The 15,292-nt window shown below is 23.3% G+C and overlaps 1 pseudogene; it reads right to left on the bottom strand.

Annotated features, from left to right (window-relative positions):
- Nucleotides 1-11,447: 11,447 nt before the first annotated feature.
- On the bottom strand, nucleotides 11,448-13,007 carry LOC113847994 (annotated as a pseudogene).
- Nucleotides 13,008-15,292: the final 2,285 nt, after the last annotated feature.

Genomic DNA, 15,292 nt, shown 5'->3' with positions numbered 1-15,292 from the left:
TGCTAAAGTAAAATTATTAATATAAACATTGCCTCCCTTAAATTTATCTTTAGACATAAAAAGGTAATAAATAAAGAACTTTATTGAAAACTATAATAAAAAGATATTAAAAATTTCAATAAAAACACATAAAACTTCTTTACTTATATTTACTTTAAATTGCTCATCCTTTGACTAAAGTATTAAAAGTGCTACAAAAGTTCCAAAGCATTGAATGATAACTACACCAAATACAGTTGGTATAATTGAAAAGAAAAAACAAGTGCACCGTATCCGTCTTCACATGTTTATAATTAAAGTGTTTGATATGATCCTTGGGCTACTATTGTTTAGGCATTTATATAAACTCATAGAACATCTATATCTCATTCAACTCAACTTTTGAGTAAGCCATTGCATATTCGATTTAAGTGGTTGAAAGAGAAACCATGAAAGAACATTTATGGTGAGTAATACAATACTCACTTCCTTTTTAGCCTTCTAGGTATACAACATATGAATGAATTTCTTAATTTGTGTAATATTATATTAAATATTATAATTTCTATGCTTTCTTTTTATGTGTGTCTAAATATAAATAATAAAAAATTAAGTGCCTGCTTCCATGTTCATAAATTCAAAAAAATATTTTATACCCTTTTTAAAAAAATTATATTTATGTTCATAAATATATATTTTTAATTGTATATTCTTTAAAGTAAAAAAATTAGGTTACAATTGCAAAATAATTTTTTTTATTTAATTTAATTTAAATTATATATCTAAATATAATAATTTAATCGAGTCACATACCTGAATGTGATGAGTGAGTATATCACAATTTTTCTTTTTCAACAATAGGATTATTCATTTTAGTTAAACCTCAACCACTATTTAGGGTATTTGGGGGAATTGTAGATGCACAATTTTATTCTATTATTACAAGCATCGCATCCTTTTTCTATTGAAGCATGAATGGTCAAAAGTACTTACATGTCTTCGCGTGCGGCATATAAAACAACATTGACTCAAGTCTAAGAAAATTTAAAGCTTCTTGTTGACTATTCCCTAACCGTACAATTGCTTTAATTTGATTTAAGAGCACTCACAAACATAAAACATGTCCCCGCTGAAAACAACACAAATCAATTCAAGATAAATAATTTCAAATAGTAATTTTTTATTAAAAATATAAATAATTAAAAGTAATATTCTTCTCATAAAAAAAGTATTTGTCACTTTAAGAAATATTATGTTTTGAATGAAAAATATTGTTTTTAAATATCTAAAATCAATTGTGAAAAAAATTAACTATAAATATGTATTATTTAAAATTTATAAAAATAATATATATTTTATGATAATTTAAAGTATATAATTAAATTTATTTAAGTGTTTTGGATACGCATCACAAATTTTTAAGGCATAAACAAATTATTTTACATTTTAAAAATCCCTATCTCTTTCATTTCAAATTATATATAATATATTTGTTTAAGCTTAATGTTAGAATAATGGCTTATTTTAAAAAATAAAATATACAATTAGTGTTTATGGTAATTAAATAATTATTAAAAAAACACAATTAAATATATTTTTCTACTGTAGTCTGTAGACATATCTATTACGTTTTTCAACGCAGTTTTAATAGAAAAATGTCACATTTGTCAAACGATTAGTGCAAGTCAACATCTTAAACAAACAACATAAATAGCCGCAACTATTGAAAAATGCAACTATATTTGATTAAAGAATCATTACTACCTACCTATTAGTTTAATTTTGATGTATTATAAATATAAAAATTTATTTTATTAATTAATAAAAATACATAAAAGATATAATTTTTAAATTAATTATCATAGACATTAATATTTTTTATTAATGTAATAATTTATAATTGAATGATAATATAAAGTATATCTATATTACAAATATACTTTAATTAAAAATCATTAGCTATTTAATGCGCTGAACGAGAGTATTTATAAATATATAACTATAAAAGCCAAAAAAATTAAAATTTACTGAAAGTATTTTATTTATATTTATTATAAAGTTCTGAAATTTTTAATTTTATGTAGAAAGGAACTTTAATTTAAAAAAAAAAATTAGTGAAATATTCTTTTAACCATAATTTATAAATACCTCATTATATTTAGGTAGTATTTGATAGACATATTAGAGTGAAATAGAATAGAAAAAATAAAAGTAATCAATGATATGTTTTGATTTCACTAAAAGAGCGGAACCAAAATGAACAAAACAAAAGATATTTTATCCGCTACCTTAATGTTAATTAAAGAAGTTTAAATATTTATTAATTAAAACAATTTTTAAAAAACTAAGAATATTTTCTGTTAGATAAAAAATTAAAAAGTAATATTATTTTGATTTGATAAAAGAACTCTTACCGATGTGCTACAAAATGAGAAAGACGTGATAGTATAAGAAGAATAATGAGTATAGTAATTATTTTATTTTTAAGAATCATAACTCAAATTTAGAATAACTACTATTTAAGCTTGTGTAATGCATGGATAAACATTTCACTTTTACTATTATTTAGTTATAATTTAAATAATATCTTTCCTAATTTAAAATAAAGTGTGATTTGAAGAAAATATCATAATTATAACAATAATATTTTAATTTATCTCAACATAAAAATTGTCAAACTCCAAATCCTCAAAATCGAATAAGAGCTGATTTAAATTTAAAGGCAATAGCATATTTATAAATAAATTTAAAATATCATTATTTAAGAAATAAATTAATTATATTTATAAATTAATTAAATTTATAAAATAATCAAATTTATATATAAAAAAAAAAACATACACACACACTAGACGAATTAGAAATATGAAGATTGGGAGTATATTAAGCATAAAATAATTTATAATGTAATAAAAGAATTAGGAATGAATTCAATATCATAAATTTATTAATTTATTCCATAAATTAAAAATTAAATTTAAATAAAGAAACCGTTTTAAAGATATATTTTAAAATTAAGTTAAATTTTTTTTTTCATATATCTAACACTTTTTTTTTAAAATTTTGTGCAAGTATTTTATTCTATGTATAAGCAATATTGTTTTCTCTGTCTAGAAATGTTTTAGGACAAAGATATTTTATATATAACGATTCTAGTAATTTCTTATGTTTTTCTTTTGTTACTCATTGTTTCTATAGAGTTTTAGATGCTAAAAATTTATATTTTGTTCACAAAATTATTTGAAATTAGAACTCTATTCTGTAATCATTTATAAAGTACTTTTAAGTGGTTTAGAAGTAAAAACATTAATTTTAAATTAAAGAAAGGACTTTAATTTAATACAATTTAAGTGGTCTAAAAATATTATTTTTAGATTAATAAAAAGACTTTCACTGAATTTCCTTTTTCTATTATGCTTACTAATAAAATTATATCTAAAAGAAACATAAGGAAATCAATCCTTTAAATGTTGATCATTTGGTTGATATAAGTCATTAACTATTTTTACTATACCTTGATCTTTGTTAAAGAAATATTGCATTTGTGGCATAAATTTATTGTTCAATGTTAAGCAAATTATGTTTAAATTATTCAACTAAAATAAACTTATCAATAGTATACTTGCCAACTTTATTTATATCTATAATTTTACCTTAATTGCATCCAAAGATAACGTAATCATCATCAATATAATGATGGTCTAAGACTATCATGTTATAAGGAATCATAATTTAGGTTCCATTGAAAAATACACGTTTTTAGATACATGTACCTTTTTGTTTCTTGGAGGATAGTCTTTAGATTTTAGATGACCTTTATCATCTTTTGATGATAACATATATATTTCATATATCTAAAGTTACTAGTGTAGTCCAAAAAAAAAAAAGAAAAAGTAAATGACTCTTGAAATATCAATATGCTTTCCTTCATACAAAGATTGAACTTATTGCAATTGGTTTTTAAGTTTTATTAGTATATTCTATGAAACTATTCAACTCCTAATTACAATTTGTAATTAATTAGATAAGTATTACAGAAAGTTTCTATAAGAGATACAAACTCTTCACAGGAAAATTTCTATGATGAAGTGGGCAAAGTTTGTTTCCCTAAGCCCTTAGGTGGTTTGGACCTTATGCACTTTAAAAAGGTTAATGTGACCTTTATAATTAAGATTGTTGAAAGTTGAATTTAGACGAAAATTAAGTTGAAACAAATCCATCTAAGTATGATGAATTTTAACAATAATAAACTCTAACAAAATAAAAATATATATATAAATTTTTAAAAATATTGAATTGTAGCAAAAAGTTCATAAAGTTTCTTGATTAGTAAGTTCATGACTATAAATCATTAGTTTAATATATTTTCACATATGAAGTAAAGTGAGACTAAAACAAACTACGATGGTCGAACTTAACCTAGCTTAATAAAAAAAATTTAAAAAAAACAAAAATTGAAGATTTGATAAATTGTTAATTTATTAAAGTTTAAAAGAAGAATGTTTGTAGTTAGTCATTAAGTTGAATACAAATAAGTCAAAATTCAAAAATACATTGTCATAAGGATTATGTTGTAGTAAGTTCACATTCATTACCTAAACCTCTATGGATTACATCCATTTCAAGGAAAAAAGATTTTCCACATAAATAAGACTACTACATGCCTAAACAAAGTTAAGCTAATAGAAGCTTTCACAAAACACAAAATTTAGACCTTGAAGTTTTATGTCAAGCCAACCTCAACTAGTTCTACAAGTAAGATAAGTTAGACAAAATACATGTGCAAGATCTGATATACACATAACCTGCAATTAAGTACAAGTACACATAAGCAAGATCTATGAGCAAGTATTCATCTACAAGTTCTCATTAGCAAGATCATGAGAGAGTAAAGTAAACATAAAGTTGATAACTTTTTTTAACCCAAGAGAAGTACCAAAATGCACACACACACACAAAAGTTACAGCACTTACCATAGCTTGCTTTCAATAATCATATTGAATATAATAAAATATATTCCTAAAAGTAAAAAGAAGAGGTGGAGCTAAACCCCAAACAAACTAGCTAAAGCTTAGAATCAATCATATACCATTGAACATTCTATTCATATTGTTCTTCTATGCCAAAATAGTTAGCTTTATTAAGGTAATACTGTATTGTTGATTCATTCATCAAGTGTTTATATAAATCTAAACACCTAAAACCCAAAAACGCACTTGTAGGAGGCAAAGACATACCATCCTGTGTATTGAGTTTTAGGGCCTTCTTGAAACTTTTTTTTCTTTTTATTTTTAATGTCACATTATTTTTATTTTATTTTTTGTTTTCTAAGATTTGTATAGAAAATAATGAATTTTTAGTCTTTTTTGTATAATTTTTTAATGACAAAAAACAGAATAAAAAAATATTTTCAGAAACTAAACTCTTAAGAGCATCGACCAAAAAAAAGTTTAATAGAAAAGTATTGATAATCAAGAAATTGATCTTTATATCTTTTTTATTGGTATTACACTATCATTTTTTTTAAAATATATAGAAATATTTTAATATATTTTATTAATTTAAAATTTAAATAATTAAATAATTTCAAATTTTACATATTAATTTTTAAGGTTTTTTTATAAATTATATTGTCAAATTAATTTATATTTAATTTTAAAATATTTTTTGAAAATTAAACTCTAAAAGAAGCCAAATAAAAAATCTATATTTACTAATATAAAAATAGTATAGAAAATAAGTTGTTAAAAATATTTTAGAAAAATTTGTATAGTAAATTTGTATTAAAATATATGAAATATTAAACATTTAATACATTAATTCTATTAAATATTACAAATTTAATATTTTGTATTTTTATTGAATTTTATTAAGCATTTGATCCTTACAAAAGTTACACCATTTGAATTTAATATTTATAAAAATTTATTGATATAATACCTAATATTTTGAATCTATAAAAATTTAGTCTCTACAATTAACTAAATTTAATTAAATGATAAGTTAGATATTAGAATTTTATTAAGGGTATAGGATTTCACTGTTCTTCAGATAAAATCACTCCTTTCCCTAGCCGTTTGAAATCGTAAGAAGGAAGTATTATAAGAGTCTTCTAATTCCTCATAATCACCATTTTTTTATAGAAAATTTTAAAAAATGATGGTATAGCTTCAATGTTATCGAGATAACATCAATCCTTTTCACTTCTTTAACACTTTCCCCCACAAATTCCATTTAAAACAGTGCAATAAAAAGAAAGGAATTGAGAATTGAAATAAAGAAGTAAACATAACTAAATAGACTTTGTTATTATTTAGCAATTTTTTTTAATAGTAAGTCTTTTTGAAATATCACGTGTAATGATAAATTGAATTTTTGTATTCATGTCATTACTTACAAAAGTTTAGTTAATGATATAATTTTTATGGATTCAAATCGTTATTTTAGAGATTATATCTTCAAATTTTTTTATAAAAACTAAGTCCAAATAATGTAACTTTTGTAGAGATTAAATACTTAATTAAAAAATTTTATATATATTTTATTATATTATACTAATATTTAAAAAATTTATAATCTCTTATTAGTTATTAGTTACTAAAAAAATGATAACAATGATGACTAAATTTTTCTGAGAATAATAATAAAAATTTGAATTGTGTGCCATAAAATTTGTGGCATAAAAAATATCATGCATTATTATTTTTATGATAAATAATAATTAAATAATTATAAATAAAAAATTTATAAAGATGTTTTATGATAATTTAAATATATTTTTATCATGATTTTAATAAAATATTTTACTTCTTAATTTTTATCTAATATCGGTAATAATTTTTTGTACTTTAAATTTTACTTCAATTATTGTAGAAATTTTTAATGCTGATGGTTACATATTTGATGAATTTAAAAGAAATTTCTTGATATAATAAAGGCATTTGTGGAATGATTATATGGTGGGTGTGACGTGTCGGTGTGGACCCAAAGGAATCTGAGATGCTATGATATTGTGTGGACCGTCACACACTTTGACTTTCGGATCTCATCGTAGTTCGTATCACTGTCACTGTGAAATGGTCCCGTTAGGGCAAATACATACGTAATAATTTTTTATTATTAATGTATTAAAATTTATTATATTTTAAAATTTTTAATAAAATATATATCAAAAAATTAAAATTCAAAGTTATTCTGCAAAAAATTAATTATACGTCACAAATTTTTCTACATTTTAAAAATACTTATTTATTAAATATTTAAATTAACAACAGATATATATATATATATATATATATATATATATTAAACGAAAGCAAATTTAGAAAAATTTCAAACAAAAATATTTTTAGAAACTAATTTTATTTCTCATTAGATTTAATAATTTTCTATATTATGTACTTATTTTTTAAATACAATATTAATTTAAATTTTAAATTTTATGATTTTATTTTAAAATTGTATTTAACATAATAAAAAATTATTATAAATAATTATAATATTTACTTTTTCAAGAAATTTATTAAATTTCTACGTGCAGGGCATGAGAAAAAATCAGTATGTAATGTATGTAGGTTTCTATAACATAAATTTCATAATAAATAAAATATTAAAATAATTTAACAATTAGTATATTTAATAAATATATTAAAAGATTTGAGTATTGATATATTTAAAAATTAAATATTTATTTTTATATATAAAATAAAACATAATAAATATTTTATATAAAAATTGAAGGAAGTATTTAGATAACGATTTTTCCAATTAAAAGTAATTTCTTAATTATATTAATTTCATTCCATGAAAAACCCATTAACAGTATTTTTAGATAATTTTTACAAAAATACACGCACGCGCGCTCATAAGCAACATATATCATGTAATTTATAGATTTTATACAAGTATTGATATTTTTTATTAACTATTAAGTATGTGTTTAAAATAATTGTAAAAGGCTTATTTTAATAGTTAACTATTGTTAAGATTGATTATATAAAATAAAATTTATATTTATATATGTTGAGAAAAATAAAAGATTTTAAGATAATATATTTGACTTTAATCATTTAAAAATTATAACAATATTAAAAATAGTTTGAAATTATTTGTAAGAATTGATTTTATATTTTAATTATTTCATAATTGAAGAAAAATAAAAAAGTAAAACTATCTACCAACAAATTAATTAAAAGCTGTTATCTACCAACAAATTTTTCTTGATTATTTTTAAGGAAACACCAAACATAGTTTTACATATCTTAAAATAAATACTTTATTATTAGCATCACTATTTTTTTATTGAAATTAGTGATATATTTTTATTTTAAATTGACTAAAATTGATATGAAATTGACTTTTGTGCTTTTGACAAGTACAATCGTACGTTAATAATTGAAATTATATAAATAATAGTCAATAACACCCTTTCATGACTACAAAAAATTTATTCAAAGCCAAATGATTTAATATTATTTAAATAAAATTTTAGATATATAAAAAATCTTTAATGATAGACTTATTTATTACATTCAAATACACGATCCGCATTGAATTCAAATTTCACTGAATGAAAAAAGAAAAATAAAATTCTTCCATGCAACTTATTAAATAATATTATCATATACAAATAATTCTATCCCATATAAAGTATTATTAATAATATTTACTTAAGTTTCTTAACTTTTATTCTAATAACAATAATCAGTAAAGTATGCATATAAGAAAATGATTTTTTAATATATATTTAAAGGATATAAAATATAAAATAAATAATAATAATTTACTAAAATTTATAATATTTAATTTTATTAATGAATTTAAATTATTATTTTAGTAATAAACTATATATAATTTTTTATTATGTCTTTAAATACACGTTAAAAAGACATAAAAAGAAAAAAAATGTGTGTTACTTTATTAAGTATATATCTCACATTAATAAAGTAGTAGTTGTAAAGTATGTACGGACGTACGTAGAATGTTAGTTTTATTGAAAAGTTATATGATGAACTTTCGTAGAGAGATTATGACAATTCATATGGATATAAAGAGAGATAGAGATGTTTTTGACTATTTAATATTGTATCCAAATACAATTCAAATTACATTTAGTGGCATAAAGTTTGAAACACAAACTTCCACACATTAAAATGGTTGATTTCTTAACATTAACCTAACACCAGGGCATGCCATGAAAGCTACTTGTTGATAGATATAAACTTGATGACATTCAATTCATCTTCCTATTGTACCTAAAACCTAGACTTCAACAACGTTGGAACATGCATGGAAAATACCTAAGAATCCCTAGTAGGCAAGTAGCCATGTTTGTGTCATCATAAGGTGCTAAAGAAAAGAACACATGTCTCATACTGAATTTAGAATTTTTATGTGATGGTCTCACGTGTTAGATTACGAAAATTACACAAGAGAATAACTTATATGTATGGAGATGATGCAATTACCTTTTCCATATTAGAAATGTTTCATCTATATACAATTTTATGGGATAACTAAAGTTGTCTTATTCATTTTTTATTAAATGTGTACATTAAAACATCATTTTTTTTAAGTACTCAAATAACGTTAACATAACTATTTTTCTCTACATTTCTTTGTAATTTGTTTAGTTTTGTCTTTGTTTTTTCTTAAACTATAAAAAATTTCATTGTTGTTTTGTAAGAGTATCATTTATCTATACATGTTGATTCATGTATGCGTGCGCCACTTGACGTTTTGTTATATTTCACTGTTTTGTATTGATGAAGAAAATGATGATGAGTCACTTACTTAATATAGATAAGTAAAATAATGGAGTTGATGCTTTTGGTTGATGTTTTTAAGTAAATATGTAGCCTGTTTAAATAAATAAATGGTGTATCCCACAGTTTTATACACTATTGAATTGGGTACTTAGACTCTTTGACGCAAATTGTTAGGCATTGGGTCATTTTAGAATTAAATTACAAAAAAGATATTTGGTATATGTAGTGTGAATGATGTATTTAACTTGATTGTTTTATTTAGGTTAAATTATTATATTGGTTCTCAACTTATGATTTTATTTTTGTTTTTTCTTTTAACTTTTAAGATGTAAAAAAAATTTTTTAAAAAAAATTTTATATTTTTTTTTTCTAAAATTTTAGTAAAAACACAATATAATTTGATAAAATTTTTTGTTATTTTTTTTCTCTCTTCTTACCTTTCATCTACACCTTCACAATTTTTATTTTTTTTCCCTTTCAAACTTTGACAATTTGACTCTCATTCATTTTTACAAACTATTTTCCACCTTAATCTATTTATAGTAATCTTAGGTAGGTCTTCTTTGATTAATATAAATACAAATCATAATAGATCCCTAATAGATTAAAATAGGTCTAATAAAATTCTAATTTAATAATTTTTGTGTGTATTAACAGTGATTTAACCTGTACATGCAATATCTTTTACTTTTGAAATTATTTTTCCTGCAAAATTACCTGTTACATTATGTAGGGAGTGTAAAAACTTTTCAATAAAATAAAAATACCTTTAAAATTGGACTTATAACTTAACATACTGTTAAAACAATCACATAATTTAGAGATGTAAAAACTAAAATATTTTGATAATTCAAATTCAATAAAAATCTTTTAATAAATACAACTAATTTATATTAATTAAACACTAGCATAATGTAATTATTTCACATTGACCTTACAAATCTAGACAATATTTGTAATTATAACTATGTCAAAATTGTGTTTACAAGGTGCAAAATTGTCATCACAATATTGGAGAAAGTGAGATACTCTTACATTGTAACCACCATATGTACCAACAAGTTAAAGTTCATTGGTCATATAGATTATTTGCCCCAATATAATAAAATAAATTAAAAAAGAAAATAATTAAAAATAAAAAGTGGATAGTCGTATGGTCATGTGAGAAATTATTTTAACTTGTATTTTACATTTCATTATATTCTATCATTTATTTTTTGTCTCATATTATACGACGTTACAAGTGATAATGATGAAAATAAATTTGAGGTCTAATGTTGGTCAACCAAAGTCCTTTTTATTATTTTCTTTGTTTGGTAAAATCTTGTGAATTCTACCTAATTCTAATTTTTCTTTCTAAATTTTGTTGAGATACATTGCATCCAAACTATTGCTGTTATTTCTTACAATAATGAAAAATTAGAAGACTGTATAAACTCTTTTTCTACTTGGAAAAAAGCAACGATTTCTAGGAGTTAGGATATTTTGTTATAGATACAGTAGAAACTCTTTAAATTAATACTTGATAAATTAATAAACTCTCTAAAATAATAAATTTATCCGGTCCCAACTTGGGCCAATATAAACAATTAAAAAACTCGATAAAATAATAAGATAATAATTTTTTGGGAGATCCCTTTATAATTTTCGGTCCCAAGAAAATCATAAATTAATAATTCATAGAAACTAAAAAAAAAATATTACACTCTATTGAAATATGATTCAATAGTTGTCTGTTTTTCTTTAAAGTTTAAGTCTATTTGGAGCTCATCTCTAACTTTTCTTATTGCATCCAATAGCTCAGGTGTTGTATTTTTGTATTGTATCATAAAGTTGTGAAGAGTGTTTGACGCCATAAGTGTCTCCTTTCGCGTAACAGGCTCCAAAGACACTGTATCATCTTCGTCGTCATCTTCTGCATTGTTCTCAATGATAGTACCCACAATATCTTCTAAACTCTGAACCTCCGAACATGCTTCATTTTCACTTGGGTAATTCATTAGATTGTTGATATCCATCTTATTACAATAGCCACATTGATTGATCATAGTCTTGAGGTCTTGAGTTTCTTCATCAAAAGTGGATTCATCCAAATTTCTTGCAACGTCACTATCTGAACAAATTTTACAGTGTCGGAAGCAATTCGCTATTGTTTCTTTTCAAACATCTATCGTCCAAGCTGAGATTGCCAAATTGATAGCATCAAGGACATTTATCTTCCCTAGATCAGATTGTCCCACCTCATAACCTTCCAATATTTTGCGGTAAAACCTTCTACGGTAATGCATCTTGAAAGCTCTTATTATCCCAGCATCGCAAGGTTGAATCTTTGATGTCATGTTGGGTGGCAAGAAGAACAACTCAACATTTCTTAGCCCTTCAATATTTCTTGGATGTGCTGGACAATTATCCACCACAAGTAGAACTCTTCTACCATGCATCATTTGATCAAATGAACGAACATATTCATCAAAAAGCACACTAATCATCCATGCTTTTTTGTTAGCTCGATACTGACAATTCAAGCTATTCATGTTGACATTCTTGAAGCAACGAGGCTTTGCATATTTCCCAATAATCCATAGAGGGATTTTTTCAGAGCCATCTTCATTGCAACAAATAACTACCGTCAACCTTTCTTTATCTTATTTTCTTTCTTCAAGTTGTTTTGTTGCCAGTGAATGATCAGCTTGTAGCCTATAAAACAACCTAGTTTCATCCATATTGAAAACATCTTTCATAGGGAACTGATCAATTTTCTCTCGAATTGATACCAATTTTTGCTCCATGTCTTGTATATCAACAGACCCACTCTCGCCAAAACGACGAAATGACTTTATGCCATGTCGGTGCTTGAATTTCCCAAGCCATCCTATAGAGAAGTTAAAATCTGAATCATCATGAGGGTACACGAGTTTTATTGTATCTCATGCCTTCTGCAAAATTAATTCTCCTGTGATATTCACACATTCTTGATGCTAGAGAAACCACTCATAAACAACCTTCTCCATGTCAGGATATTTTGCTGGTTTGTGTCTTTTGATCTCTGCTCTTCCCTTTTCTATTTTAGCAGAGAGATAGTCATCTGACCGCTTAAGTGTGTTTGATATTGTTCCTTGACTAACTTTCAACTGAAATTTTTCCTCAAGCCATCTCTGCAAGTCTTTTTGTGTGCTTGCATCTCTCTTATACTCACACAACTCCTTACGTATTTGATCTGACATAGTTGATTTTGCAACACCTTTTAGATGAGAAGTCATCTTGTGAGATATGGTTTGAATACTCTAACACATTCATGTAATTTATATATGCCAAACTTGCTTAAGAATACATTGAACACATTTGTTCCTCTTGTTTACATTTACTCTACTTCAAAAGTCATTATTGATTTCTAATGCATATGTAGTGTGGTTACTAATTTACTGTACGTTGAGTCCCAAGGTTCGCTGCAACGTAATTCTAAGAGGCATAGATTAATTTGCCTTTTTGTTTGGTATGTACAGTATAATTACTTAAAAACTCTTTAAATTAATAATTATTAATTTATCGATAAATTAATAACTCTTTAAATTAATAAATTTCTCCGATCCTGACATTATTAATTTAAAGAGTTTCTACTGTATTTGACATTGACTTCATATAAAGCTACATATTCAAACCCTTTAAAGACAAGAATTTTAGGAGCATAGGGACTAAATTCTACCAATCTTACCTAAAACTAAAAAATTTAGTGATGTACAAAAGAAACAAAATAGAACAGATAGAAAAGAAATAGAAAATCATGTCAACCTAAATAAATTGAAGAAGAGATTGACTTAGTTCAAATGCCGAGTTTGTGGAGAATTGATTCATAATAAAGAGGATTGTTCAATTATGAAAAAATAAAGACTTAAAGAATTTCAAGTACAACATACTACTATTAACACAAACACATATAATTATTCATCTAAGGACGAAGGAAACAATGAAAATGGCCTAGCTGAGCATTGTCGTTCTAATCCAATTGGCCAAACTCCAACTTAAGAAGAGATTAACATCTTTTAGTCCTAACCCATATAAGATGAAATATGTTCATAGCTTGATCAAGATGTCTCAACTAACTCCACTTGAAATTAAAGTTTAAGTTGTATATAAAAGACAAAGAAAAATGCTATAAAGCCCACTCAAAGTACTATTCAAAGTTTACATTCAATCTCACCACATAGAAATATTAACAACCCATATACTCGAAGTTATAAGATTTACGTCCACCTTTAGACTTTTGCTATATTAAGATTATCTTTAGTGATAGTTGTGATTATAAGTTTTTAGTGTTAGACTATAGATAATATACTTTTTTTAACTTGATATTAAGTTAAACATGTTAACGATTCACTTAGACAATTTGGATAGCATGCACTTATTTTAGAACAATTAAAGTGACCCTCATTTTATTGAATAGTAGTTAATATATTATATTTCTCATTTTATGTCTAAGATCTATACTTGTTTTATTTACTTTTGAACTGAAATAAAACAAATATAAATAAATTTAAAATTTCAACCACTAACTTTTTTTCATTAATAAAATCAAGTCATATTAATTTGTAATTTAGACACTCATAACTTTACACTATACAGTACCATACTAGTGGTACTTAGATTTTCAACTTTTGAAACAAACGACTCCTAGAAAAAAAATATCAAATAAAATGTTAAAATACATTGAAATATTATAGCTAAATTAAACTTTCTAATCCTAACTTCAACATCTTGTTCATCGTATTTCTCTTTTAATCTTTATCTTTAGAAAGTACATTTCCAATAGCAGAATTAACTTCTAAAATACTCAAATTCTTATATGCACTAACAACATTATAAATCTATTAAAAACATGAAGTTGGATAGTGAAAAAAGAAAAAAAATAAAAAAATAAAAAAATAAAAAAGATAAAACAAACTTTAAATCACTATTTTATGTCAATGTTACATATAACAAATTAATAAGTATAAAATGACACTATTTTAACAATATTAGCAATTTTATGTCACTTAACTTCACACTTTGACAAAGGTTAACATCGTCATGAAAAAATAATTTTAAAAATTATTCTATGCTCACAGTTTTAAAATTTAATTTAAGGAAATTTATTTAATTTTTATTTCTTTAAAATTAAAGTAAAAAAATTAACATGACTATTAATTTTATGAATGATATTTATATAATAAAATATTATTATACAGTTTAATTTTAATTTATTACATTTCGTAATTAAAAACTATTTTACATATAAAATTTCAAATGATTATTATAAAAATTAATAAATTTAGTTATATAATAATTTAATATTAAATTATAATTTAATATATTTCTAAGTAAATTTTTAAAAAATCACTTATATTTATTCAGTTTCTTATATAATTTTATTTCTTTTATTATATCACATTTTTTTCTCTTTCTTTCTTTTATTCCCAACCTATACTCTTCTCCACAACCATTAAATGTCACAATTATTTATCTTCTCTCTTTCACACAACCTTTTTCCGTCTGTAAATATCTTTTCATT

This window comes from Abrus precatorius, unplaced genomic scaffold (assembly GCF_003935025.1).
Source record: "Abrus precatorius isolate BTA unplaced genomic scaffold, Abrus_2018 Scaffold8, whole genome shotgun sequence".
Taxonomy (NCBI): domain Eukaryota; kingdom Viridiplantae; phylum Streptophyta; class Magnoliopsida; order Fabales; family Fabaceae; genus Abrus; species Abrus precatorius.
This window is presented reverse-complemented; position numbering and strand designations above follow the sequence as displayed.